The sequence below is a fragment of the Schistocerca serialis genome, chromosome 1, assembly GCF_023864345.2.
Source record: "Schistocerca serialis cubense isolate TAMUIC-IGC-003099 chromosome 1, iqSchSeri2.2, whole genome shotgun sequence".
NCBI lineage: Eukaryota > Metazoa > Arthropoda > Insecta > Orthoptera > Acrididae > Schistocerca > Schistocerca serialis.
The window spans coordinates 1071770940-1071796759 of record NC_064638.1 but is presented as its reverse complement, the minus strand read 5'-3'; the positions used below and the strand labels follow the sequence as shown (position 1 = coordinate 1071796759).

The following is a 25820-nucleotide window of genomic DNA, read 5'->3' as shown; positions in this document are numbered from 1 at the left end:
TGTGGGTACTGGATCCAATACACCACTGCTGGGTTTGACTTGTGACAGGAACCTTTCAAACTAGCCCTGTGAACAACTTACACGTGGAGGCTGGGGTCCCTCCACTGCGGATCAGGCGCCAACAACAGCTTGTCAGTTATGCTATCCATGTTGGCAGCTCCCCTAGGCAACCGAACTACTGTCTCCTCTTTCCAAATACAGTAATCCAACTCCTGAAACGGTGACCCCAATCAGGGATTGCGATCGCAATCTGCATCCTGTCTGTCCTCTCTCAACTTCAGTTGTTTCCTTTTACACCCCTCCTCTCGACCCACTCCCATATGCCTCCATGGCGCATCCCTCGGCCACAACTTTGTCTTGACCTATTACAAGATCTGAAAAACTCAGTTCATCTCGAGGCCCTCCACCACCAATTTTTCTCCATCCTTGGCGCATTCTAGGGTTCGGAAGTCATCTACACTGATGGGTCGATGGTTGTTGGTCACATAGGCTTTGCTTACGTTCACGCAGGACATACTAAACTGCTCTCTTTGCCAGATGGCTGCAGTGTTTCCGCTGTGGAGTTGGTAGCCATCTCTAGAGCTCTTGAGCATGCCCATTCCTGCACTGGTGAGTCCTTTCTGATCTGCAGCTACTCCATGAGCAGTTTGCAAGCTCTCTACCAGTGCTATCCTTCCCATTCCTTGGTCATTGCTATCCAGGATTCCCTGTATCCACTTTAACAATGTGGACACTCAGTGCCTTCACCTGGAGCCCGGGACACGTCGGGATCTGAGGGAATGAACTCACTGATCACCTGTCCAAATTGGCTACCAGTAAACCAACTCTTGACATAGTTATTCTGGAAACAGACCTCCGATCGCTATTATGCCAGAAAGTTTTAGGTGCCTGGAATATGGAATGGCCCAGTCTAAATTCACCAAACAAACTACTGGTGATAAATGAGTCTACGAATCTGCGGAGTTCCTCCATGTAGGCCTCTCGCAAGGACTCTACCAGTATTCTTTGCCAGCTCTACATCTGCCATATTTCGCTCACTCATGGTTATCTTCTCCATAGAGAGGACGCACCCCATTGCTTGTTGTGTCCATGTGACAGTGGTCCACATTTTGCTGGTCTGTCCCACCAAGCTGTCCTATGGCGGAATCTTAATCTCTGGGACTCGCTACCCCAGGTGTTAGGAGATGATGCCCAAGTGGCTTACTTAATTTTACGTTTTATTCATGAAGCTGGCGTTTACCACTCTCTTTAAGGGAGGATCGCTTAAACTTATCAGCGCACTGAGGGTTGATAGAACACTGTGTTGTCTCCTCTGCCAAGAACGTGCTGCAGCTGTTTGAACTTGATGATTCAGCCTAGTCCTCAACCTTCCTGCTCTTTTACTCCCCCCCGCCTCTCGTGTGGTCTGTTACATTTGTTCGTCTTTTATCTCTCTGTCCTCTTGCCCTGTCCGAGTTGCTAGTTTTTCCAAGGCAATCTCAGAGTATAGTACCTCTGCTAAGTGGCGAGGGCTGGGGGATGTATGTTCTCTCATTGCACTCTGCTTTCAGGGGCTTCCGGCTGCACCCTAGATGGGGCACCTTGCTTGCTTTTCTCCCTCTGTCTCCCTTTCTTCTTATTGTCTCTTGTCTCAGCTTCACTGATGTTGGTAGATCTTGGGGTTTTCTTCCCCTGGGTTTTGTGCAGTAGGCTATCTCTGATCTACAATCATACAGACCTTTCTGTTCAAGGACAAAGGGATTGATGACTTAGTAGCTTAGTCCCTTTAAGCATCCAACCAACCAACAGAAGACTATTCAGTTGAAAAGTAACTATGCCTTATAGACAGGCGTGTGAATAATATAAGCTGATGCCAGCATTTGAGAGAGGACGTGTAGTTGGTCTCAAAGAAACGGACTGGAGTAATCGGCGAATCACTCGACATTTGAACAGAAGTGATACTGCTATCTGAAGATGTTGGCAGGAATGGGTAAATCATGGCTGAACACAGTGTCAAGAAGGAAGCTGTTGACTTAGAGAGATGACAGAATGCGAGGACTGAGCAATGATCAGAAAGGCACTCAGAGCCCCAGATTCATCATTATCATAGATCTGACGTACAACTAGTGTTTCAGTGACAACGAGGACCATTAATAGGTGGCTCACAGAATGAAGACTGGGCTCATGGCGGACTACCGTTGATCTCTATGCACAACAAGCCCGCTTGCAGTGGTGTCAGGCAATTCGGCCTGGAATCTCACTGACTGAAGTGGAATTGTCTTAAGTGATGAGTCTCGCTTCGAATTCAGCCCTGATGACCAGCAGTAGGATACCAACCTGACTGTCGCCCGCCATACAGCCCGACAGCCGGGAGTGATGGTCTGGGCAGTCATTTCTTTTCATAACACGACCTCTTTCTTTATCATCTACGGCACCCTTACAGCTCAGTGTTACTTCGACGACATTCCATGTACCGTTTTGTTACCCTTCCAGCAAGCCATCCCGAGCTTATTTCAGTGAGATAATGTCCGCCCGCACACGGCGGGAGTTTCTGCTGCTCGTCTTTGTGCTTTCAAACCCTATCCTGGCCAGTAAGGTCACTTGATCCCTCCTCAATTGAGAATGTGTTGGAGCATTATGGACAGGGCCCTCCGAACAGCTCAGTATTTTGACTATCTAACGCGCCAATTGGACAGAATTTGGCACGATACCCCTCAGGAGGACATACAACAACTCTGTCAATCAAAGCCAATTCGAGTAACTGCTTGCATAAGGACCAGAGGCGGACTAATGTGTTACTGACTTGCTCGATTAGTGAAACTCTTTCTCTTGAATAAATCATCCAATTTCTCTTAAACCGTAATTATTTGTTTGTCTGTGCATGTACAGCACATTTACCGATTTCTAACCTATTCGGACAATCCCTTTGTAGTGCGTGATGTTTTGTATTAGTTTTTTTGTTTTTTTCTTAGATTGTATAATCTGTTGATTCTGTTCCACAGCTCCGATAAATCTGAATGACACCATTGAATGACATTTTGTAACACTGAAACTGCATTTATAAGTAATCTTTAATAGCCGATTGGTATCGGTCATAATCCATTTTCCAGCACAGTTTGGGTTAACAGCAAGAGTTACATTGGACTGCAGTGACGTCAAAAAAGGGGTACAATGTCACAAAATTCTCTGTATAAGGAATGAACGTGATAAACAACTAAAACGAGCACACGGGAGTATAATCCCAATTGCAGGTTGCTTATATAACCAATTCCGAGGGCAACATAAATTTGATTTTCAGTATTCATAAATTTATTGGCGTAATTTAAAAATTTAATACGCATTCATAATATACTCATTAAGATGTATAACGTTAAAAGTTCAACACTTAAATCCAGGTTCTCATTCAAAATCCTCAAAAATTCGATTTCTTCGTAATTGCATTTTTTAAAGGTGTGTTTGTCTAGAATGTTGGGAACAATCCGTTCGTTACAAAAGTTCGATGCAGTGTCATGGCCGCCGTGAGACGCTCTCAGCCGGAGACGCCTCGCTCAAGTAGTAAAATTGTCGTGCCGTAACGCTCGTTCACACAATGATTTATATTGCAGTATGCATGCAAACATATTCGGCGAAGAAGCTGACGAACAACGTGCGTAGGCTGCCGAACGCAGCATATCCAGCTCAGCCAGAACGGCTTTTCCAGCCAAGAAGAACGAGGGAATTGCTCTCCAGGAACAATTCGAGTTGGAGGAAGGGCAGATAAATGGTCCTGGAATCGCAGACTAAACACAAGTAACGAAAACACTTTTTGGGTTAAATTTTGATCAAAATTGGTGAAAACGTAATTTTGGGTCAGCCATATGGCATTAGCTAGTTTTAATTTTGAAAATGCAACTTCATGTTCGTGTTCGGCAACATCAAAGCTATATAACAAAATCTAGTTCATGTAAATTGAACTAATAATACAAATTAAAGTTTTCCCTAAGCTTTAAACAGGCTTTTCCGAGAAACGATTCTTACAATCTGCGTGCAGCATAAAATAAAAACGGTTCAACCTATTAACTTCTACCTTTGGCCCCGAAAAGTAAACACTTTTTTGAGAGCTTATATCTAAAATATATCAAATTTGTTAATATTAACAACCTTTTATAAAACCATAAAGAGTGAAACAAACCCCCAAAAATCTAACACAAAGTTCGAATTAGCACCATATCGATATATTTAAGGTTATTTCTTTGTGCTTCGATATAAGCTCCCATAAATTTAATGTAGTGTCGACTGATGTTATCCCTTTTTGATTTCAGGTAACTCCTGAGGGACTACACCGCACACAATCTGCGTACTTCAAACTCGTAGGCCCTTGATCGAATCACAATTACGGGCGGCATTTTGTTTTTTGCTTTTGTATTGAAAATCTAAAATAAAGTTCATAGTATGATCAATCATAGTCCCAAACAGATCCTTTGTATGTCTTTTCAGTGTCTCAAAAAATTTCCAAACTTTGCCTACTTTTTGCTCATTTGAATAAGAACCTCTCCTTAATTTAGAAAGGCAAAGGCCTTGCCGGAGTGGATACACCGGTTCCCGACAGATCACCGAAGTTAAGATCATAGCATCCAAGTCTGAGGATGACACGGCGGTCGAATGGTCCCGATGGGCCACTTGTGGCCTGAAGACGGAGTGCTTAAGTTAGAAACTGCTTATACGTATTGAGGCAGTGGGTCTCACGACACGCAAACTATCCAAACTACATGCATTTATTTGAGAATGGCCGGCCCTTGTGGCCGAGCGGTTCTAGGTGCTTCAGTCTGGAACCGCGCGACCGCTACCGAATCCTGGCTCGGGCATGGATGTGTGTGATGTCCTTACGTTAGTCTGGTTTAAGTAGTTCTAAGTTCTAGGGGACTGATGACCTCAGCTGTTAAGTCTCATTGTGCTCAGAGCCATTTGAACCATTTGAGAATGACAGTACTTAGCGACTTCCAACAAACATTACGCATCGTACGGCACAAGTTGCATCGAGCAACCAGCTCTACGTTCGCGAGATCATAGCTTTCGTGTTGGCGTTGTATCGCTGTCGTCCCAGCGTGAACCAGTAATGTCGCTTCCACTATGTTTCTATGCGCTCCGCCGACGCGAGTTGCTTCTGCGTCTTATCGCGAGTAAAATCGCGTATCAAATCGCATATCGTATCGCTTCAGTGAGAACCGCGCTTTACTGTTGAAGAACAAAGAGCACTTTTATATGGGAAAAGTAGTGCCCCAGCAACTGGCAATATACATTACCCCATGCTCTCTTCCTTAACGCAGAAAGCGAGGATCGCGAATAGTGCCGATAGGAAAACACAGTAAACCACCGAATGAAACAACCTCGTATAGGTAAATAACGCTCCTAAACTGTGTGCAGAAAGTGCTGGAAAGGATGTTCACAACTTATTTCCCAAAACAAATTTTGGTTTTCAGAGGAGAAATGGCGCGGATGAAACACTTAAAAATTATCAACAGAAACAGAACAGCAACAGAAACAAAGCGTACGATAATGTCAGCTACTGATGCTGGCTTCCAAAATACGGAGGCAGAATATTCCCGGTATCTTCGCGAGCAGACTTATCCACTTTTTTTCCCGTCGATCATTGGCAGTAAGAAGTAGAAATGGCTCTGCGAGGCCAAGGATGACAAGCATAGGGCTGCCCCAGGGATCAATTATCTCCCCCCTAATGTTCAGTTTATTTATGTTGCACCTACACAATAGCTTGTCACAAAATGTATCAGCTTTACAGTATGCTGATGGCCTGTGTATATATTTTGCTGGTGACACCTTCCTCTTGGCTTGCAGAGGATGGATCAGACTATGTCTAGAATACAAAAGTAGATGGAAAGTTTTCGGTTCTACTCTTCACCAGACACTTCATCCCACAGAGACTCTGAAGCTTGGGCTATACAGACTACCAGTCAGGACAGTAGTCAACTATCTTGGCTCTACATCGACCACAAACGTCGGTGGAAGACATACATTACAGAGCCTGTCGCAAACTGCTAAAAGTTTACTAATATACTGCGAGCTGTCATGGGTGAGAACTAGCGAACGGATGTGGTTTGGTACGTCCATGCATCTTGTTTTAGGTCAGCTCTGGACGCTTGTCTGACGATTAGACAGATGTGAGTACAACCCACTGAGATATGCTTGGGTGCAATACAGTTCATATCGACTAATGCTCGCTGAGCTGAAGTAAATGGGGCTCCCTTACATCTACGTCGCCAATACTTGAATGGGAGATTTGAACTCAAACGGTATCAGTTCGCACAATTTGAGATATTACATATCCATACCTCAATACGGCAGTGCTTCACGTCCACATACTGGCTCAATGAAAGTCTTTCTCGCCTTACTGCCACACATAGGTACGTATACTAGCCCATTTCCCAAAGGAAGCGTGTCTACTGATTACTGTGCTTTGAAGCAGACAAACGAACCAGTATTCTGGAACTACAAGTTGTATTTGACCTGGACTTTGTGGTTATTCAGATAACTGCATTTTGACAGAGGACCTCTCCAAACATAGCAACGCAAGATTCATCTATACCAACGCTTTGAAGAATGAAGATGAATGTGGCTGTGCTTACTGGGATCGCAGCTGTCATATTGGAATGAAATTCGAGCTTCCTAAGGAACTCGCGTTTGTGGCAGCGGAGCTTCTGGCTATCCTTCGAGCCCTTCAGTACGCCGAGAAGCTCTTGGGTTCTGAGTTCGTTATCTTTTCTGAGCCCAGGTCAGCGCTGGAACTAGCAAGACAACAGCAAAGCGAAAGATCCAACCATCCAATAGCATATTACATCAAGAAACTGATGTTGCAGATCACAAATAGGAATCAGGAAGTTACCACGTGCTGGGTAATGCACTCTATGGCACACCTGGAAATGAAACAGCGGGCAAGCTAGCCCAAGCAGCTTGTATGATGGAGCGAGGAGACACGTGGAATCATTGAAACGTTATTAAATCAACAATCAGAAAGAAGTGGAGCATATAATGGAAGAGACCTCCAAATAAAAAGGCAATATGAAGCCTTTGCTGATTCCGAACTTCTGGCAGTAGAAAAATCGATGCTCCAGAAGATCACGAACACTATATAAGGCATTCAACAATGGTTGTTACAGACAGAATCTACATCGTATTGGTCCGGTCGAATCCCCACTGTGCGAATTTGGTGAAGAAGAGGATGGCAATATCTTTTTTTGGCTGCAGGAACAGATATAACGCTACAAGCCACCCCCTGCAACGTCTGATCACCATGTTGCTGTTTGCCGATATGTGTCACTGCACTGGTCTGCTTCAAAGACTTCGTCTTTTATATGCCTTTTTCTTGGAAGAGCAAGTCAATTTCTCTAATATGATTATACTGTACATTTATGTTTATGATGATATGAAAAGTATAAATCTAACGTATACCATGCTCTTCAATGTGTTAAACATTTTATGTTATGATGATGCCTGTACGACCTGCTGAGGTGCCAAAATAAATACAAAATATAAACAAATAAAAGCCCACAGAAAACTATGTTAGGTAATAATTTCAGTTGCGTTTTAAATGTTACTGATCAATACCAAACTTAACGTTTCCAAACTTCAAAGTTTCAGCCCTCATAAAGACGCTCACTGGGTTCCATGACACGTGAAAACCAAGAAAAGCATAATTACCGACTTACGTCTAAGTAACAAATTGATCAGCAAGCAGGCTGTTTAGAATTTATGTAACAGAGCCCTTCAAAAGATAGCTACTCTCGCCATCTCTGAGCACTGCTGTCAAATGGCAGACTCTCATATCAAGCTGCTACTACAGCAGATCAAATCCACGAGATGGACGTGGAAGCTAAATGTCAGTATACTATTGATCAGAGAATTAGAACATAATTTAACTACATAAGGCGGACTTGTACAAAAAAAGTGTCGAAGTATCATAATCCACTGGTCTGGTGGGTAAAACTGGCAAACCCGAGGATTAGGAAGTTTTTAATACGCTTTTCAAGCTACAAAAGAAGGGAACAAGAAGACAGCTTAATTTCTACCATCCACGTCTCCATGAATTATGTATCTGACTTATAGACTAATAATGTGAGAGACAAAGTATTAATAAAGTTAAGACTAAACTTTCAAGTAAGAAATCGCAACAGCTGGATGGTCTTAACAACCAAAGTAATAAACGAAGATGAGTGAGAACAAATATCCTTGCACCATCTATTAGGACACAAAAAGGAGGTATCAACAGATAGTAAAATAAATACAAACTGAGGAAGGAAAGTTAGTAACAGAGCGCAAAAGTATGTTAAAAGAAGTACATGGAGATGATATTACCGATAGTAAGGACGCTTTTAATCTTTTGAGACGTTCAACAAGCAAGCTCGACGCAGTTAATCATAATCGGTCACTAAGCAGCCCCTCCATGGAGGAAGAGATTCTTCAATCAATAAGACGAGCATAAGGAGGGGAGTCACAGTGCTGAGATGAAACACCCGTCGAATTTTATACGAAATTTTGGGAGACGATAACACGGCGTATCACTCATGTCATGAACTTATCTGGACAAACCACGACAAGCTGTGATATTTTAAAGAAGGACCAAAGTTGTGCTAATCCCAATATGACGACGACAAACGTTTATCTCAGTTCAAGCCCATCTCCCTATTGAACACTTATAATGAGATGTTATGTAGAGCACTGAAGATTAAATTGAATCACGTGACGAAAAAAATCATATCAGACAACTGGACAAGCACTGTTCCCAGCAAACCTATACTACACGCAGTAACTGATTATAAAATCTTGATACGGGGAACGTACACAATCTAAGTGAGTGCAGCCATATTTTCAGTTACCGTTTGACAGAATAAAAAGTACGTTCACAGCTTTATGACAGTAAGGGGTATAGTCACGAATTCATAAACGTTATTAAAAGAATGTACGGTCAGTCAAGCTCGAGAATTACGGTAAATCGTCAAATGACGGATTTAATAAAAATAAATCCATTAGTAAAACAAGAATGTAGTTATATTTGATTATGTTCGCGTTAGCCGTAGAACACCAGGTTTCACCATTAAATGACTTTGGTATAGATTTACATGTAAAGCTTATGCAGATGATGTCAGAGTATCAGTAAAGGACTAAGAAAACCTGACGAAAGTTATAAAAACAGTGGAAAATTTCAGCGATGTATCAGGTGTTAATCTTACTATTCACGGGACCAGTAATCTTAAGTTAGGAAAGGGCATAAGATTAACCAAGTATAGCGGATTTCAGGAGACTGAGGCGCATAAAATACTGGGTATCGACGTGTACAACGACCCTCAAAAACGGCTGCGAGCAATTAGAGAAAGATTTTAGGAGTGGTTACGAGGAAACTCAAGGAATATGTTGATAGAGGCCTTTCGTTACTCCACGAAGTAAAGGAATCATATTTTGGCTCAACCACGGTATTTGGCACAGATAGTGCCTGTATTTAAACAAATTGTAAATAGGCTGAAATTTGGAATAGGATGGTTTCTCTTCCAGTTGCGGAAGTCCTACAGCTGTGGTCGCATCCCGCACTTATGTCACCAAACGCCTCAAACTCGCCATTGCTCCTCATTCCCTTCTGTTCCTCTTCTCTTCATCTCCTCTTGGGTATCCCTTAGGCATTCTTCTCGTGGTGTTTCTATTCTTCTTCTTTCAGGAGGCTGCCATAAAAGTGTTCTCTTTGGTTATTCGCCTGCCTTCCTCTATTCTTTTGACAGGCTATAACCATTCTATAGAATACATATATGTAAAACTACACTGTCGGAAAAATATTAGTACATCTGGAAAAGCGACGTCGATTTTGATCCGATGACGGTATTTGCCACCTGGGGGATATTAGATGTACTGATAACTGTTTCAACGTCGTCCGCCAACAAATAGCGTAGTGGCACAGCTACCAAACACCATCTTTGTTTACCGTTTAATAGGGAACGCTCACAGCCAGAAGGCTCAGTGTGGTGCAAAGGTTTGAAGCAAGCGGGCAACCACGCCGCGGAGATGCACCGTGCTTCATACAGCCAACTGAGCGAGTTTGAAAGGGGTCAAAATTGTGGCCATCCGAACGGCGGGATGGTCCTTTCGGAGGACTGCCACACAAGTTGGACGTGCTGCGTCGCTTATGCAATGATGCCGGTATCAGTGGTCACGTGAACATTTTCACACCAGTAGACGAGTTTCTGGACGTCCACGCAGCACAAACGCCCGACAGGATCGTCATAATGTATGGGCAACAGTGGCATATCGTACAGCTACCACAGTGCAGATAAAAAGGATTGTGAGCCCAGACATGTCAACACCAACTGTTGCGTACTGGTTGTCAGTAATGGGATTACAGACTTGCACACCTCTAGAAAGTCTTCCACTCACGCCACAGCATCGACGGACACTGCTCGACTGGTGCCACCAGACCATCAGAGGATCACTTGGAAGAAGGAATGGCGCGGAGTAGTCTTCAGTGATGAAAGCGGATTCGGCTTTCACGCAAGTGATCGTCGTTTGGGCATACGACGTAGACCTGGTTGAGTGCTGTCTCCTAGAGCGCATTCGTCCGAGACAAAATGGCTCCACCCAGGTCTTACGATCTGAGGTGATATAAGCAACAACTGTCGTTCGCATGTGGTGCTTCTGGAGAGTAAGCTAACCAGCGCTCAGTACGTGCCAAATGTTGTTAGACCTGTTCTTTTGCCGTTCTTGCAACAGGAAGGTGATGTTTTGTTCCAACAGGATAATGCTCGCCCAAACACACTACTCGTGAAACTCAATGCGCTCGGCAAGACGGGCAACAACTTCCCTGGGCAGCTCGATCCCCGAACTTGTCTGTAATCGAGCACATGTGGGATACGATGGGACGAGAAGTCACCCGTGCGATTTGTCAGCCAACAACTCTTACAGAACTACGTGAACCGATCGAGCAGGCGTGCAATGACGTATCCCGAGAGAGTATTCGTCATCTATACGATGGACTGTATGTTAGAGTCAGCGCCTCCACTGCCGCCTGTGAAGGCTACACCGCGTAATAATAAGGGCGTTTGCCGGCCGGGGTGGCCGAGCGATTCTAGGCGCTTCAGTCTGGAACCGTGCGACCGCTACGGTCGCAGGTTCGAATCCTGCCTCGGGCGTGGATGTGTGTGATGTCCTTAGGTTATTTAGGTTTAAGTAGTTCTAAGTCTAGGGGACTGATGACCTCAGAAGTTAAGTCCCATAGTGCTCAGAGCCATTTGAACCAATAAGGGCGTTTGAGCATGGGTCGAGAACGTGGTGCTCAGAACCGCTTGTACTATTGATGTGTAAATATAATCTTTTCATGTACTCGTATACACGGTTGCAACAATGAATCTTGAGTGATTTGGAAACCTCTTAAAGGATGTACTTTTTTCCAGGCAGTGTATAATGGGCCTGCGTTATTTTTCTTATTTCCTCATTTCCCACGCAGGCACGTCTAGAAATTCTACACGTTCTCTTCAAGTGGTCCATATCTACAGCTCTGAGTCTCTCCTTATTTCTTTCTGTGGATTCCGAACATTCAACCCTGTAACATGTTACTCGTTTACGATGAATATGTATAATTGTATTTTAACCTTTAAAGTCATTTTCGAGGACCAAAGTACAGGGTCTAATTTTTGGATAGCCGTCCTTCCCTGCCTGATCCATCGTTGGAAATCTCTGTCACAGAATGAGATTTTCGGTCTGCAGCGGAGTGCGCGCTGATATGAAACTTCCTGGCAGATTAAAACTGTGTGCCGGACAGAGACTCGAACTCGGGACCTTTGCCTTTCGCAGGAAAGTGCTCTGCTAACTGAGCTATCCAAGCGCGACTCACGACCCGTCCTCACAGCTTTAATTCCGCCAGTACCGCGTCTCCTACCTTCCAAACTTCACAGAAGTTCTCCTGCATACCTTGCAGAACTAGCACTCCTGGAAAAAGGATATTGCGGAGACATGGCTTAGCCACAGCCTGGGGGATGTTTCCAGAATGAGATTTTCACTCTGCAGCAGAGTGTGCGCTGATATCAAACTTCCTGGCAGATTAAAACTGTGTGCCGGACAGAGACTCGAACTCGAGGTCCCGAGTTCGAGTCTCTGTCCGGCACACAGTTTTAATCGGCCAGGAAGTTTCATCTCTGTCACATCTTCCATCACGTGATAGGATACTATTCAGATGCTTAAACTCTTCAGACACACTTCAGTCTGATGCTCGTCAATGTCCAAGTTACTTCCCTCCTTTCCACAACATGGATATTCCATCTTCGCACAGTTAATGTTCAAACTCCATTTTTTATTCAACTTCCTAAGCATATAAGAAATGTGCTCTGAACATCACCATAGAAAACTGTGTACATGCTTTGCTTCTCTACTTAAATCGCCAGCCCATGCACTTTCTACAGCTTCGATCCAGTGTCCTCTGCACATACATCTTCTGAGTAGATGAGAGAGACATTATCCTTGTTTCAGTCCTTTAGTTATTCTGAAGGCCTCTCTAGAAATGTCTGTCCCAACTTTAATGACACAATCAGCCAGCTTGTAGAGATTTATGTCTTAGATAAATTTTTGGCAGTTGCCCTTGCCACAGCACTCCGAACTAAGACCTCGTGGGGCTGTCATATTCTTTCTCAAGACCTATGAAGAACAAATGGCTGCTTAGATTCTTTTCCAATATCTTTTTCATGACCTGCCTTAGGGTAAAGATGTCATCGACACATGACCTACCTCTTCGAAAGCCATTTTGTTCTTCCACTTCAGTTATAATCTTGTACATTCTTGATTTTAAAATCTTCCCGTACAACCCTGCTAATTAAACTCGTGACATTTATGCCATGATAATTACTACACACTTTCTTGCTTTCTTTTTCATGTATGGGGCTTAGATACTCTAAGTTCCAATCTGCTTGAATTTCCTCATCGTTCCACATATATTTATTAAATAACTTGCTTAGATATTCATACAGAATACTTAGCCATACCTCACTAATTTTACTGGTGCATTTCCATACCCTGGTGATTAACCCATCTTCTTTTGCGTAGCCGGCCTTTGTACCTCTTCCGTCTTTATTTTCTCTACGTGTTAACTATCCCGACTCTCTCGCATCGTGGTTTATTTGGAGGTATGATATCTTCAAGGTTAAAATGTCAACTTTAGCTGTACCTCAATGTGAAAGACGGTGAGGACTGTAGATCGTTAAAGGGCGATGAGACGCAATATTTTAGAATGAATCGCGGAAGGGAAAAAGGGGCTACCAAATATCGTCTAACAGCTGCGATTTTGGAAAAGATGGGACCACAATGCCTGAGCCACCAGCGAATATATCTTACATCAGTCATGTCCTGGACTGAAATAGGCTATTTTACATCGAATACAGTTATACGAGGCGCGTCCGGAAAGTAAGTTCCATTTCTGTCTTTCACTGATACCATTGCAGATGGATAGTGTTGTGTTTACGTTTGATATTGTCCGTTCAAAATGTTTAAGACACTCTCTGAACCCGCCGACTATGAAGTGCGTTCTGTAATACGGTTTATGAACGCAAAGATAGTTAAACCAGCCGGAAACTCATTGTCAACTTGTACTGAGCTATGGTGGATATGCAATGACTGATGGAATGGTGAGCAAATGGGCGAGACCGTTCAATGATCGACAATGGTCGGTCTCCAGTTGTCAATGATGGTTTCGTTGATGAAATGAGTGAGGAAGTTCGTGAATACAGAATAAGAATGGTTTGTGATGAGTTTCCATAAATTTCAACAATATTGGCAGTTACGTAGAAAAATATTTTAAGAAATGCTTTTTCTTGTAAAAATAAAATTTGATTTACAAAATGTTTTTATGACCTTTTTTTACATAACTGTCCTTACTTTTCGGACATGCCTCGCATAATTGACCGGGTAATACACAAAACTTCCATAAAACGCGGAAATATACCGGCAGAAACAGTACAGCATGTGGGCGCGGAGGGGGGGGGGGGATATACTGAAGAAAAACTTAGCTCGTCAACTTGGAATCAGCAACAATAACAACAGCAGAAAACGCGAAGTGCAACTCAAACTATGCAAAACTAACTGTTCATTCGGCAGTTAAACAGGTAATCTGGAGCACAAATGTATCTGCATCAAATACGAGATAATACGCATATGGATAGATATTAAACTTGATTGTCAACAACATTTTTAATCGAGAAGAAGCATTTCGCTTCCTTTTATATAGAGTCGTTCAGGTGCTCCTACTGACGTCGTTTTATGCAACGTCAAATGATAGAACAATGCTGTTGGCCAATTAGCTCTGGAGATGTGAAACACATTTTCAAAATATGACGGAATAACTGCTAAAGTATACGAAGACATCATTGATGGATTGCACGAATTTTGTTTATGGAACTACTTTATCAGATTAACGCGCCGAGTATATTAATCTTTTCATTCAGTTACATCCATGCTTCCCATTTTGATGTCTCCTGTTAATTTCATTGTTTCCAATGGTGAACGCACTTTATAAGATAATGTTTCTGATTCATTTACGAAATATTAAATACTATTATTGTTGTGGTCTTGATGCAGCTCTGCACACTACTCTATCCTGTGCAAGCCTCTTCATTTCTGAATGATTACTGCAACCCACATCCTTCTGAATCTGCCTACTGTATTCATCTCATGGTCTCCTTCGACGATCTTTACTTCCCACACTCCCCTCCAATGTTAAACTGGTGGCCCCGTGGTGTCTCAGAATGTGTCCTGCCAACCGATCTCTTCTTTAGTCAAGTTGTGCCACAAATTTTTTGTCTCAACAGTTCTGTTCACTACCTCCTCCTAGTTACGCGATCTACCCATCTGATTTTCAGCATTCTTATGTACACCACATTTCAAAAACTTCTATTTTCTTCTTGTCTAAACTGTTTATATCGTCCATGTTTCACTTCCGTAAAAGGCTACACTCCATACAAATACTTTCAGAAAAGGCAACCTGACATTAAATCTACATTTGATATTAACAGATTTCTCTTGTTCAGAAACGCTTTTCTTGTTATTGCCGCTCTACATTTTATACCCTCTCTACTTCATCCATCTTCAGTTATTTTGATGCCCAAATAGCAAAACTCATCTACTACTTTAAGTGTCTCATTTCTTAATTTAATTCCTCAACATCACTGATATAAATCGATTACATTCCACTATCCTCGTTTCGCTATTGTTTATGCTCATCTTATATCCTTCTTTCAAGACAAAGTCCATTCCGTTCAACTGCTCTTCCAAGTTCTTTTCTTGCTCTTCCAAATCCTTAGGTGTCTGACCAAATTACAGTGTCATGGACAAACCTCAAAGTTTTTATTTTTTCTCCCTAAACTTTAATTCATTCTCCAAATTTTTCTGTGCTTTCCTTCATTGCTTGCTCAATGTACAGGCTACAACTCTAACTCTGTTCTCAACCACTGCTTCTCTTTCGTGTCCTTCAACTCTTATAATTGCTATTTGGTTTCTGTAGAAGTCGTAAATAGATATCTGCTTTCTGTATTTTACGCCTGCTGCCTTCAGAATTTCAGTGTGTTCCAGTCAACATTGTCAAAAGCTTCCTCTAATCTACAAATGCTATAAACGTAGCTTTCCCTTTCCTTAACCTATTTTTAAAATAAGTCGTAGAGTCAGTATTACCTCGCGGGTTTCCTTCAACCAAACTGATTTTCCCCAAGGTCGGCTTCTACCAGTTTTTCCATTCGTCTGTAAAGAATTCGTGTTAGTATTTTGCAACCATGACTTATTAAACTGATAGTTCAGTAATTTTCACACCTGTTGTTGAGCAACTGCTTTCTTTGGAATTAGAATTATTACACTCTTCTTGAAGTCTGGGTTCAAAAATGGTTCAAATGGCTCTGAGCACTATGGAACTTAACATCTGAGGTCATCAGTCCCCTAGAACTTAGAACTACTTAAACCTAACTAACCTAAAGACATCACACACATCCATGCCCGAGGCAGGATTCGAACCTGTGACCGTAGCGTTCGCGCGGTTCCAGACTGAAGCGCCTAGAACCGCTCGGCCACACCGGCCGGCGAAGTCTGGGGGTATTTCATCTGTCTCATACATCTTGCACACCAGATAGAAGAGTGCTGTCATAGCTGGCTCTCCCATCGCTATCTCTAGTTCTTGCGGAATGTCGTCTACTCCGGGGGTCTTGTTTCGATCTAGGTCTTTCAGTGCTCTCTAAATTCTTCTCGTTGTATCGTGTTTCTCTTCTCATCTGCGTCTACGTCGTCTTCCTTTTCTATAATATTTCTTTCAGCTTCATCTTCCTTGTGGAGACCCTCTATATACTCCTTCCATGTTTCAGATTTCCCGTCTCTGCTTGATACTGGTTTTCCATCTGAGCTCTTGACATCCACACAGCCAATTCTCTTTTCTCCAAACACCTTAATTTTTCTGTAGGCGGCATCTAGCTTTCTCCTAGTGTAATATGCTTTTAAATCCTTACATTCGTCCTCTAGCCATTCCTGCTTAACTATTTTGCACTTCCTGTCAATCTCATTTTTAGACATTGTATTTCTTTTCGCCTGCTTCATTTGCTGCATTTCTATATTTTCTTCTTTCATCAATTAAATTCAATATCTCCTGTGTTATCCAAGGATTTCTATTAGGTGTTTTCGTTTTACCTATTTTATCCTCTACTGCCTTGACTATTTCGTCTCTCAAAGCTACCCATTCGCCTTGTAATGTATTCCTTTCCCCTGTTCTAGTCAACTGCTGCCTAATGTTCCCTCTGAAACTCTCAACAAGCTGTGATTCTTTCAACTTATCCAGGTCTCATCTCCTTAATTTCCTACCTTTTCCAATTTCTTCAGTTTTAATTTACAGTTCATAACCAATAAATTGTGGTCAGAGTCCACATCTGACCCTGGAAAAGTCTTACAATTTGAAATATGGTTCCGAAATCTCTGTCTTAACATTATCTAATCAATCTGAAACATTCCGGTGTCTCCAGGTCTCTTCCATGTATACACGTTCTTTCATGATCCCTAAACAAGTGTTAGCGATGATTAACTTATGCTCTATGCAAAATTCTACCTGGCGGCTTCCTCTTTCATCCCTTTCCTCCGGTCCATATTCACCTAAAATTTGTCCATCTCTTCCTTTTCCTACTGTCGACTTTCAGTCCCCAACGACTATTAAATTTTCGTCTCCCTTAAATATCTGAGTAACTTCTTCTATCTCATCATACATTTCTTCAATCTCTTCATAGTCTACGGAGCTAGTTGGCACATAAACTTGTACTATTGCGGTTCATGTGGACTTTGTCTCTATCTTGGCTACAATAATGCGTTCACTGTGTGGTTCGTAGTAGCTTACCCGAGTTCCTATTTTCTATTCATCATTAAACCTACCCCTGCATTACCCGTATTTGATTTTCCATTTATAGCCCTGTATTCACCTGCCTAGAAGTCTGTTCCTCCTGCCGCCGAGCTTCATTAATTCCCACTATGAGCAGCTTCAGCCTATCCATTTCCCTTTATAAATTTTCTAACCTACCTGCACGATAGATATCTAACTAAGTAGTATAATGGAATAAACTTACAGAGACCTCCAAAAGTTGTACGACTACACAGCTAATTTCACAAAGAAAGTTTGGAGACACTTGGATAAAGACGGTAGAAGTAATGTATACCCTGGCCCAAAAATACTGTGTCTCATGGCCAATCATCACTTGTATGTTTTACAGTGTCATTCCGTTTGCTAACAGTCGCCCACAGACTGAGGGGGAACTTACATCGATTATGTGGCTGTGTCTGTCTGGATACCATTCCTGATTCAGATGTAGTGCCGGTCTCAGAAAACGACATCGATAGAGGCAGCTGGACCACCTGCATGTATAAGAGTTTTGTCATAAGCTCATTCAGCTCATATTATATGTGTGCACACAATTTTAAATTATAGTATTACGTCAAGAATGGAAACCGAAGACCATAAGAAAGGAAGGAACGTAGTTATAGGACAGATATGATAAGAAGAAACTTTGGTCATTTCTAGAATTAAGTACTGCTCTGTATACATTGAATATTCTTATATTTGCTTTTTAAGTCCTGAGCCATATATTTATGTTCATGGCATGCACTACACATTTTAAGTAATGACTAATGCAATATGGTGGCTTAAACCATTTTAACCCTCATCCGTGAAGATGGTCAAAGGCCGAAACCGGTAGGTATTTGGGTTCAAAATAAAAAGAGATGATGATTCAAATATGTATTCGATACATTTCTGCCCGCATCTCGTGGTCGTGCGGTAGCGTTCTCGCTTCCCACGCCCGGGTTCCCGGGTTCGATTCCCGGCGGGGTCAGTGATTTTCTCTGCCTCGTGATGGCTGGGTGTTGTGTGCTGTCCTTAGGTTAGTTAGGTTTAAGTAGTTCTAAGTTCTAGGGGACTTATGACCACAGCAGTTGAGTCCCATATTGCTCAGAGCCATTTTTGATACATTTCTAGAATGTTTTTCTGTCAGTTTTCACTTATGTTCCCTCTGTCAATGTTCGTTAATGTGAAAAATGTCGGCTGCACTGTGGTTCGGAATACACACTGAACTGTAAGTCCCTGCTAGGTAAGTGAATTGAAAGCTCAGAAGAAAGCAACGATATAGCACCTCTCGTAGGGCCATGACTGTTAGAACACTTTGATGTTCAAATCAACTTTCGGGTTCACGGCAACTTTCTACAACTACATCTACATTTATATTCCGCAAGCCACCCAACGGTGTGTGGTGGAGGGCACTTTACGTGCCACTGCATTACCTCCCTTTCCTGTTCCAGCCGCGTTTGGTTCGCGGGAAGAACGGCTGCTGGAAAGACTCCGTGCGCGCTTGAATCTCTCTAATTTTACATTCGTGATCTCCTCGGGAGGTATAAGTAGGGGGGAAGCAATATATTCGGTACCTCATCCAGAAACGCACCCTCTAGAAACCTGGACAGCAAGCTACACCGCGATGCAGAGCGCCTCTCTTGCAGAGTCTGCCACTTGAGTTTGCTAAACATCTCCGTTACGCCATCACGCTTACCAAATAACCTTGTGACGAAACGCGCCGCTCTTCTTTGGATCTTCTCTATCTCCTCTGTCAACCCGACCTGGTACGGATCCCACACTGATGAGCAATACTCAAGTATAGGTCGAACGAGTGTTTTGTAAGCCACCTCCTCTGTTGATGGACTACATTTTCTAAGGACTCTCCCAATGAATCTCAACCTGGCACCCTCCTTACCAACAATTAATTTTATATGATCATTCCACTTCAAATCGTTCCGTACGCATACTCCCAGATATTTTACAGAAGTAACTGCTACCAGTGTTTGTTCCGCTATCATATAATCATACAATAAAGGATCCTTCTTTCTATGTATTCGCAATACATTACATTTGTCTATGTTAAGGGTCAATTGCCACTCCCTGCACCAAGTGCCTATCCGCTGCAGATCTTCCTGCATTTCGCTACAATTTTCTAATGCTGCAACTTCTCTGTATACTACAGCATCATCCGCGAAAACTCGCATGGAACTTCCGACACTATCTACTAGGTCATTTATATATATTGTGAAAAGCAATGGTTCCATAACACTCCCCTGTGGCACGCCAGAGGTTACTTTAACGTCTGTAGACGTCTCTCCATTGAGAACAACATGCTGTGTTCTGTTTACTAAAAACTCTTCAATCCAGCCACACAACTGGTCAGATATTCCGTAGGCTCTTACTTTGCTTATCAGGCGACAGTGCGGAACTGTATCGAACGCCTTCCGGAAGTCAAGGAAAATGGCATCTGGGAGCCTACACCTAATATTTTCTGGGTCTCATGAACAAATAAAGCGAGTTGGGTCTCACACGATCGCTCTATCCGGAATCCATGTTGATTCCTACAGAGTAGATTCTGGGTTTCCAGAAACGGCATGATACGCGAGCAAAAAACATGTTCTAATATTCTCCAACAGATCGATGTCAGAGATATAGGCCTATTGTTTTGTGCATCTGCTCGACGACCCTTCTTGAAAACTGGAACTACCTGTGCTCTTTTCCAATCATTTGGAACCTCCCGTTCCTCTATAGACTTGCGGTACACGGCTGTTAGAAGGGGGCAAGTTATTTCGCGTACTCTGTGTGGAATCGAATTGGTATCCCATCAGGTCTAGTGGACTTTTCTCTGTTGAGTAATTTCAGTTGCTTTTCTATTCCTTGGACACTTATTTCGATGTCAGCTATTTTTTCGTTCGTGCGAGAATTTAGAGAAGGAACTGCAGTGCGGTCTTCCTCTGTTTCAATGCCATTATCATCGCAGAGTGTATGGATATGCTGTTTCGATCCACTAACTGATTTACCGTAAGACCAGAACTTCCTAGTATTTTCTGTCAAGTCGGTACATAGAATTTTACTTTCGAATTCACTGAACACTTCACGCATAGCCCTCCTTACGCTAAGTTTGACATCGTTTAGCTTCTGTTTCTCTGAGAGGTTTTGGCTGCGTTTAAATTTGCAGTGAAGCTCTCTTTGCTTTCGCAGTAGTTTCCTAACTTTGTTGTTGAACCACGATGGGTTTTTCCCGTCCCTCACAGTTTTGCTCGGCACGTACCTGTCTAAAAAGGATTTTACGATTGCCTTGAACTTTTTCCATAAACACTCAACATTGTCAGTGCCGGAACAGAAATTTTCGTTTTGATCTGTTAGGTAGTCTGAGATCTGCCTCCTATTACTCTTGCTAAACAGATAAACCTTCCTCCTTTTTTTTATATTCCTATTTACTTCCATATTCAGGGATGCTGCAAAGGCCTTATGATCACTAATTCCCTGTTCTGGGCTTACAGAGTCGAAAAATTCGGGTCTGTTTGTTATCAGTAGGTCCAAGATGTTATCTCCACGATTCGGTTCTCTGTTTAATTGCTCGAGGTAATTTTCGGATAGTGCACTCAGTATAATGTCTCTCGATGCTCTGTCCCTACCACCCGTCCTAAACATCTGAGTGTCCCAGTCTATATATGGTAAATTGAAATCCCCACCTAAGACTATAACATGCTGAGGAAAATTATGTGAAATGTATTCCAGATTTTCTGTCAGTTGTTCTGCCATTAATGCTGCTGAGTCGGGAGGTCGGTAAAAGGAGCCAATTATTAACCTAGCTCGGTTGCTGAGTATAGCGTTCACCCATAATAATTCACAGGAACTATCCACTTCTATTTCACTACAGGATAAACTACTACTAACAGCGATAAACACGCCACCAACGGTTGCATACAATCTATCCTTTCTAAACACCGTCTGTACCTTTGTAAAAATTTCGGCAGAATTTATCTCTGGCTTCAGTCAGCTTTCCGTACCTATAACGATTTCAGCTTCGGTGCTTTCTATCAGCGCTTGAAGTTCCGGTACCTTTCTAACGCAGCTTCGACAGTTTACAATTACAATACCGATTGCTGCTTGGTCCCCGCCTGTCCTGACTTTGCCCCGCACCCTTTGAGGCTATTGCCCTTTCTGTACTTGCCCGAGGCCATCTAACCTAAAAAAACCGCCCAGTCCACGCCACACAACCTCTGCTACCCGACTAGCCGCCTGCTGTGTGTAGTGGACTCCTGACCTATCCAGCGGAGTTTTTAGTTTCAGAGTTCGTTTTGTTGTCTGGCAACGAATAGGGTGTTGAGGAAGCAGCGTAAAGGTGGCTGTACCTCGCCGTGGGCAGTCGCGCAGACGCGGGCCGGCAGACCCTCACGGGGGAGGGCGGCGGGATGGAGGTGAGGCTGCTGGCGGCGCTGGAGCGAGACCCGGAGGAGGAGCGCGAGCACGCGCACGCGCGAGGCTGGGCTGCCTGCGGCTGAGGCAGCGCCAGCGGCGGCGACGGAGACCGCGAGGACGCCCGCGACCCGCTGCCGCTGCCGCCGCCCCCCACGCACGTCACGACGCGCTCTGCATCACGACCGCGGTCCACAATAAGGGCCCGTCAAAGAGCACTAGCTCACAAGTGGCTCCTCTCATAATTTTGTAACAGACGGCAAAAAGTCATTCCCCACAGTAAGGAGAACGGCTATGGCGTCCGTAAGTGCGGGGTGTCTCCGGGGTTGGCACTCGGACAGCTGCTATTTTTTGTATGCAAAAGCGACATGCCTTCTCGTATTCATTCTAAAATACACTCAAGACAAAAGAAGAAGAAATGATGCATCACGAAGGAATTATCCGAATGGGATAGAAATAGGTACATGTGATGTACATGTGCAGACAAACAAATGATTACTAGTTCAGAAAAACTGGATGATTAATTTAAGAGAAAGAGCTTCCCAAATTGACCAAGTTGATGATGTATTGTTGCATCTCTGGCCTTTATGCAAGCATTATCCGGTTTGGCATTGATTGATAGAGTTCTTGGATGTCCTACTGAGAATTATCGTGCCAAATTCTGTCCAATTGGCGTGTTAGATCGTCAAAACCCCAAGACGGTTGGAGGATCCTACCAATTATGCTACAAACGTTCTCATCTGGGGAGAGATCCGTCGACTTTGCTGGTCCTGCTGAGGATTATCGCGCCAAATTTGTCCAATTGGCGTGTTAGATCGTCAAAATCCCGAGACGGTTGGAGGATCCTACCCATTATGCTCCAAATGTTCTCATCTGGCGAGAGATCCGTCGACCTTTCTGGCCAAGGTAGGGTTTGGGAAGCACGAAAACAAGCAGTAGAAACTCTTGCCATGCGTGGCGGCAGTATCTTTCACAAGATGGCTTGCCATGAAGGGCAACAAAACGGGGCGTAGAATATTGTCTACGTACCACTGTGTTGTAAGGGTGCCGCGGATGGCAACCAAAGAAAAGAGATAGAACCGCAGACCACTACCGCTGGTAGTCGGGCCATATGGCGAGCGACTGTCATGATGGTATCCCAAAGATGTCCAGCATGTTTACAGACTCGTCTTCTGCATGGAATCTCATTGACTAGAGTAGAATTGTCTTCAGTGATGGGTCGTGCTTCAAACTGAGCTCCGTCTAGAGACGCCCCGGATTACGGAAGGATACCAATCTGACTGTCGGCCACCATATGGTCCGACAACGAGGAGTAATCGTCTGGTGTGTCATTCCTTTTCATAGCAGAACCCTTAGGTTGCCATACGCGGCACCCTTACAGCACAGCCCCTCATGGCAAGCCATCCTGTGCTTATATTTCAGCATGATAATGCCCCCCTCCCCCGCACACGGAGAGAATTTCACCTGCTTGTCCTCTTGCTTACCAAACCCTACCTTGGCCGGGTCCCCAACCAGCTCGGGATTTTGACAATCTAGCTTGCCCATTGGACAGAATTTTGTACGATATCCCTCACGCGGAAATCCAATAACTCTATCAATCAATGTGAAGCTGCATAACTGTTTGCACAAGGGCCAGAGGTGGACCAACGCGTTAATGACTTGCTCAATATGTGAAGCTCTTTCTCTTGAATAAATCATGCAATCTTTCTGAAACTGTAATCTTTGTTCGGCTGTACGTGTACATCACTTCTACCAAATTCCATCCCATTCGGATAATTTCTTCGTGTTACGTCTTTTTTTGTCTTAAGAGTGCATCTTTAGATGCTGAACACATGAGCGATGCACAGTCTCTGGTTTCCTGAGTTTGCATTATTAAGCGCGGGCACGCTAGTAGGCAATAGTGAAGTCGAGTGACAGCCTTGCGCAATAGTATTTGTGGAGTCGTGGAGACAGGATGTTGCACCATGGCGGAATGAGCAGCTTCGTTAGCGAAGGTGCCACAAGAGATATCTAACTGAAGATAAACGACGATTTTTAATATGATTATACAGACAGCACTTCGGATCAAAGGTAACGTACTTTGAGTTCGTTAGGCGCAAGCAAAAGTTCAGTAATTATTGATGTGCAAGGATTTCATTGTGTCCAATAACAACTACTTGCTGGTAATCATGGATAACTGTCAATAATGTGTTCAGTATTCTAGTTAGCCCTCCCCCCCATTTAAATAAGAGAAAAAAGATTGTATTAGGAAGTCACGAAAACATATTTTTGTAATATAAATATTTTTTAGAAGTAGACATTATCGACTATGATAATGCGGAGAGAGAGAATGCTGGCTGTTCGTATTAGCTGGAGTTCAGTTTTGCGTCATTCAAAGAATTTCAAAGTAGTTCCTTTTGCTTTAATAACTATTTCACAAAGTACATCCGCTCCGCTCAAAACAATATGTTCGGTAACATTTGTATTGTCATGCTTTGCACTTTTGCGTGAACAATAATTGATTATTTGAAAAAGAGAATCAAAAACTAGTTTGCTAAACATCAATTTAAAAGAGATAACAATAAAATGGCAAAATGTAGCGCAGTGATTTATTTCAGATCATCATTTGCAATGCGGCCAGATCAGAGTCAAGTTATCCATTGCAAAGTAAGAATTTGTTGTAGGGCCTGAAGGAACATATTTAACAGAATATTAGGAACAGTTTTCAGTTAGTGAAATTTAATGTAAATTCAACAGATGCGTTTTGCAATAGGACATATTTAAATAACGTAACAGTTAATCATTCTGAGTGTTTTCGTGAAACATTCTCTACTGCAGTCTAACAGACAATCTGATGCATTTCAGATTAATTAAAAACGTATTCCTAAAAATCAATTTGTATAAAAAAGTTCATGTTCAAAAGTAGGATGGCTATATGGATTCTAGATCTGAATCTGTAATACCAATTAGAAGTCAGACAGTTTTCAGATTGATGGTGAGAAATTCAGTTAAACGCAATTTCAGCATACAGCTCCCGACTACAAAGGTAACTTTCAAGTTTTGTGTCGCTGCCCGTCACAGTGTACGCCGCATGTTAACTGAACGTGCCACATCCTACAATATTTGCAACTAAGCACGTTGCACAAAAAATTTGACACCTCCAAGAGGCATCACTGTGTAATACAGCACTCATGTCGAGGTGAGGAAGGGTTGTTTGTGAGTAAACGTCAAACCAGGAACGCACGCATGCAACACTGTAAAGATGGCTATTGTACTTCTGGAAGATGGGAGTGTGCACAGAATACTCATCATAAAAATGTAAAAGGAAGGACGATATATGGACACAGAGAAAGTTGAAACAAACATCCTGCTTCATGTCATGGTAATATGAATGAAAGGACCCGAGTCATGGTACCAGAACTACCCCAAAACCATCAGAGAACCACCTCTGGTCTGAACCAACCCCCCCCCCCCCCCCCACACACACACATATTGCTCATTAAATGTCTCACTGAACCGTTGTGCAGTCGACGTCTCGCATAATTAGAAAAGCCACTCTGCAAAGCCACTATGCCAGGGTGGTTTAGTGATTAGCGCATCTACCTAATGAGCAGGAGACCCGCGTTGGAATCTCGGCCTTGGTACAAATTGTCATTTGTCACTTCACTCTGCATGTACATACAATGGATATTTGAGACTTGAAATGGTCTCTGGAACCAGATAATTTCATTTAATTAGAAAAGAGGCCAAATCTCTACTCTCCAAGCCACACTACACGCTTCCAGATAGCTGCTATCCAGTTTTAGTATTGTTTGGCCAAATGAAGATCTGCACCTCCATGTGCTTCTGTAAGCAATGACCTTTCGCAAGGGTGCGCGAGGTAGCCGCGCGGTCTGAGGCGCTCTGTCACGGCCTGCGCGGCTCCTCTCGTCGGAGGTTCGAGTCCTCCCTCGGACATGGGTGTGTGTGTGTTGTCCATAGCGTAAGTTAGTTTAAGTTAGATTAAGTAGTGTGTAGGCTTAGGGACCGATGACCTCAGCAGTTTGGTCCCATAAGACCTTACCACAAAATTCCATTTTTTTTCTTT

The 25820-nt window shown here is 43.1% G+C and overlaps 1 protein-coding gene and 1 non-coding gene across 2 annotated transcripts in view; one reads left to right on the top strand and one right to left on the bottom strand.

Moving 5' to 3' along the window:
- LOC126455430 (translation initiation factor IF-2-like) overlaps nucleotides 1-25820 on the bottom strand; it is a 193475-nt gene that overhangs the window by 133477 nt on the left and 34178 nt on the right. The window lies entirely within an intron of this gene.
- On the top strand, nucleotides 12039-12194 carry LOC126424705 (small nucleolar RNA snR44). Its single transcript, XR_007576204.1, has one exon. It is a non-coding gene; the product is annotated as a small nucleolar RNA snR44 (small nucleolar RNA).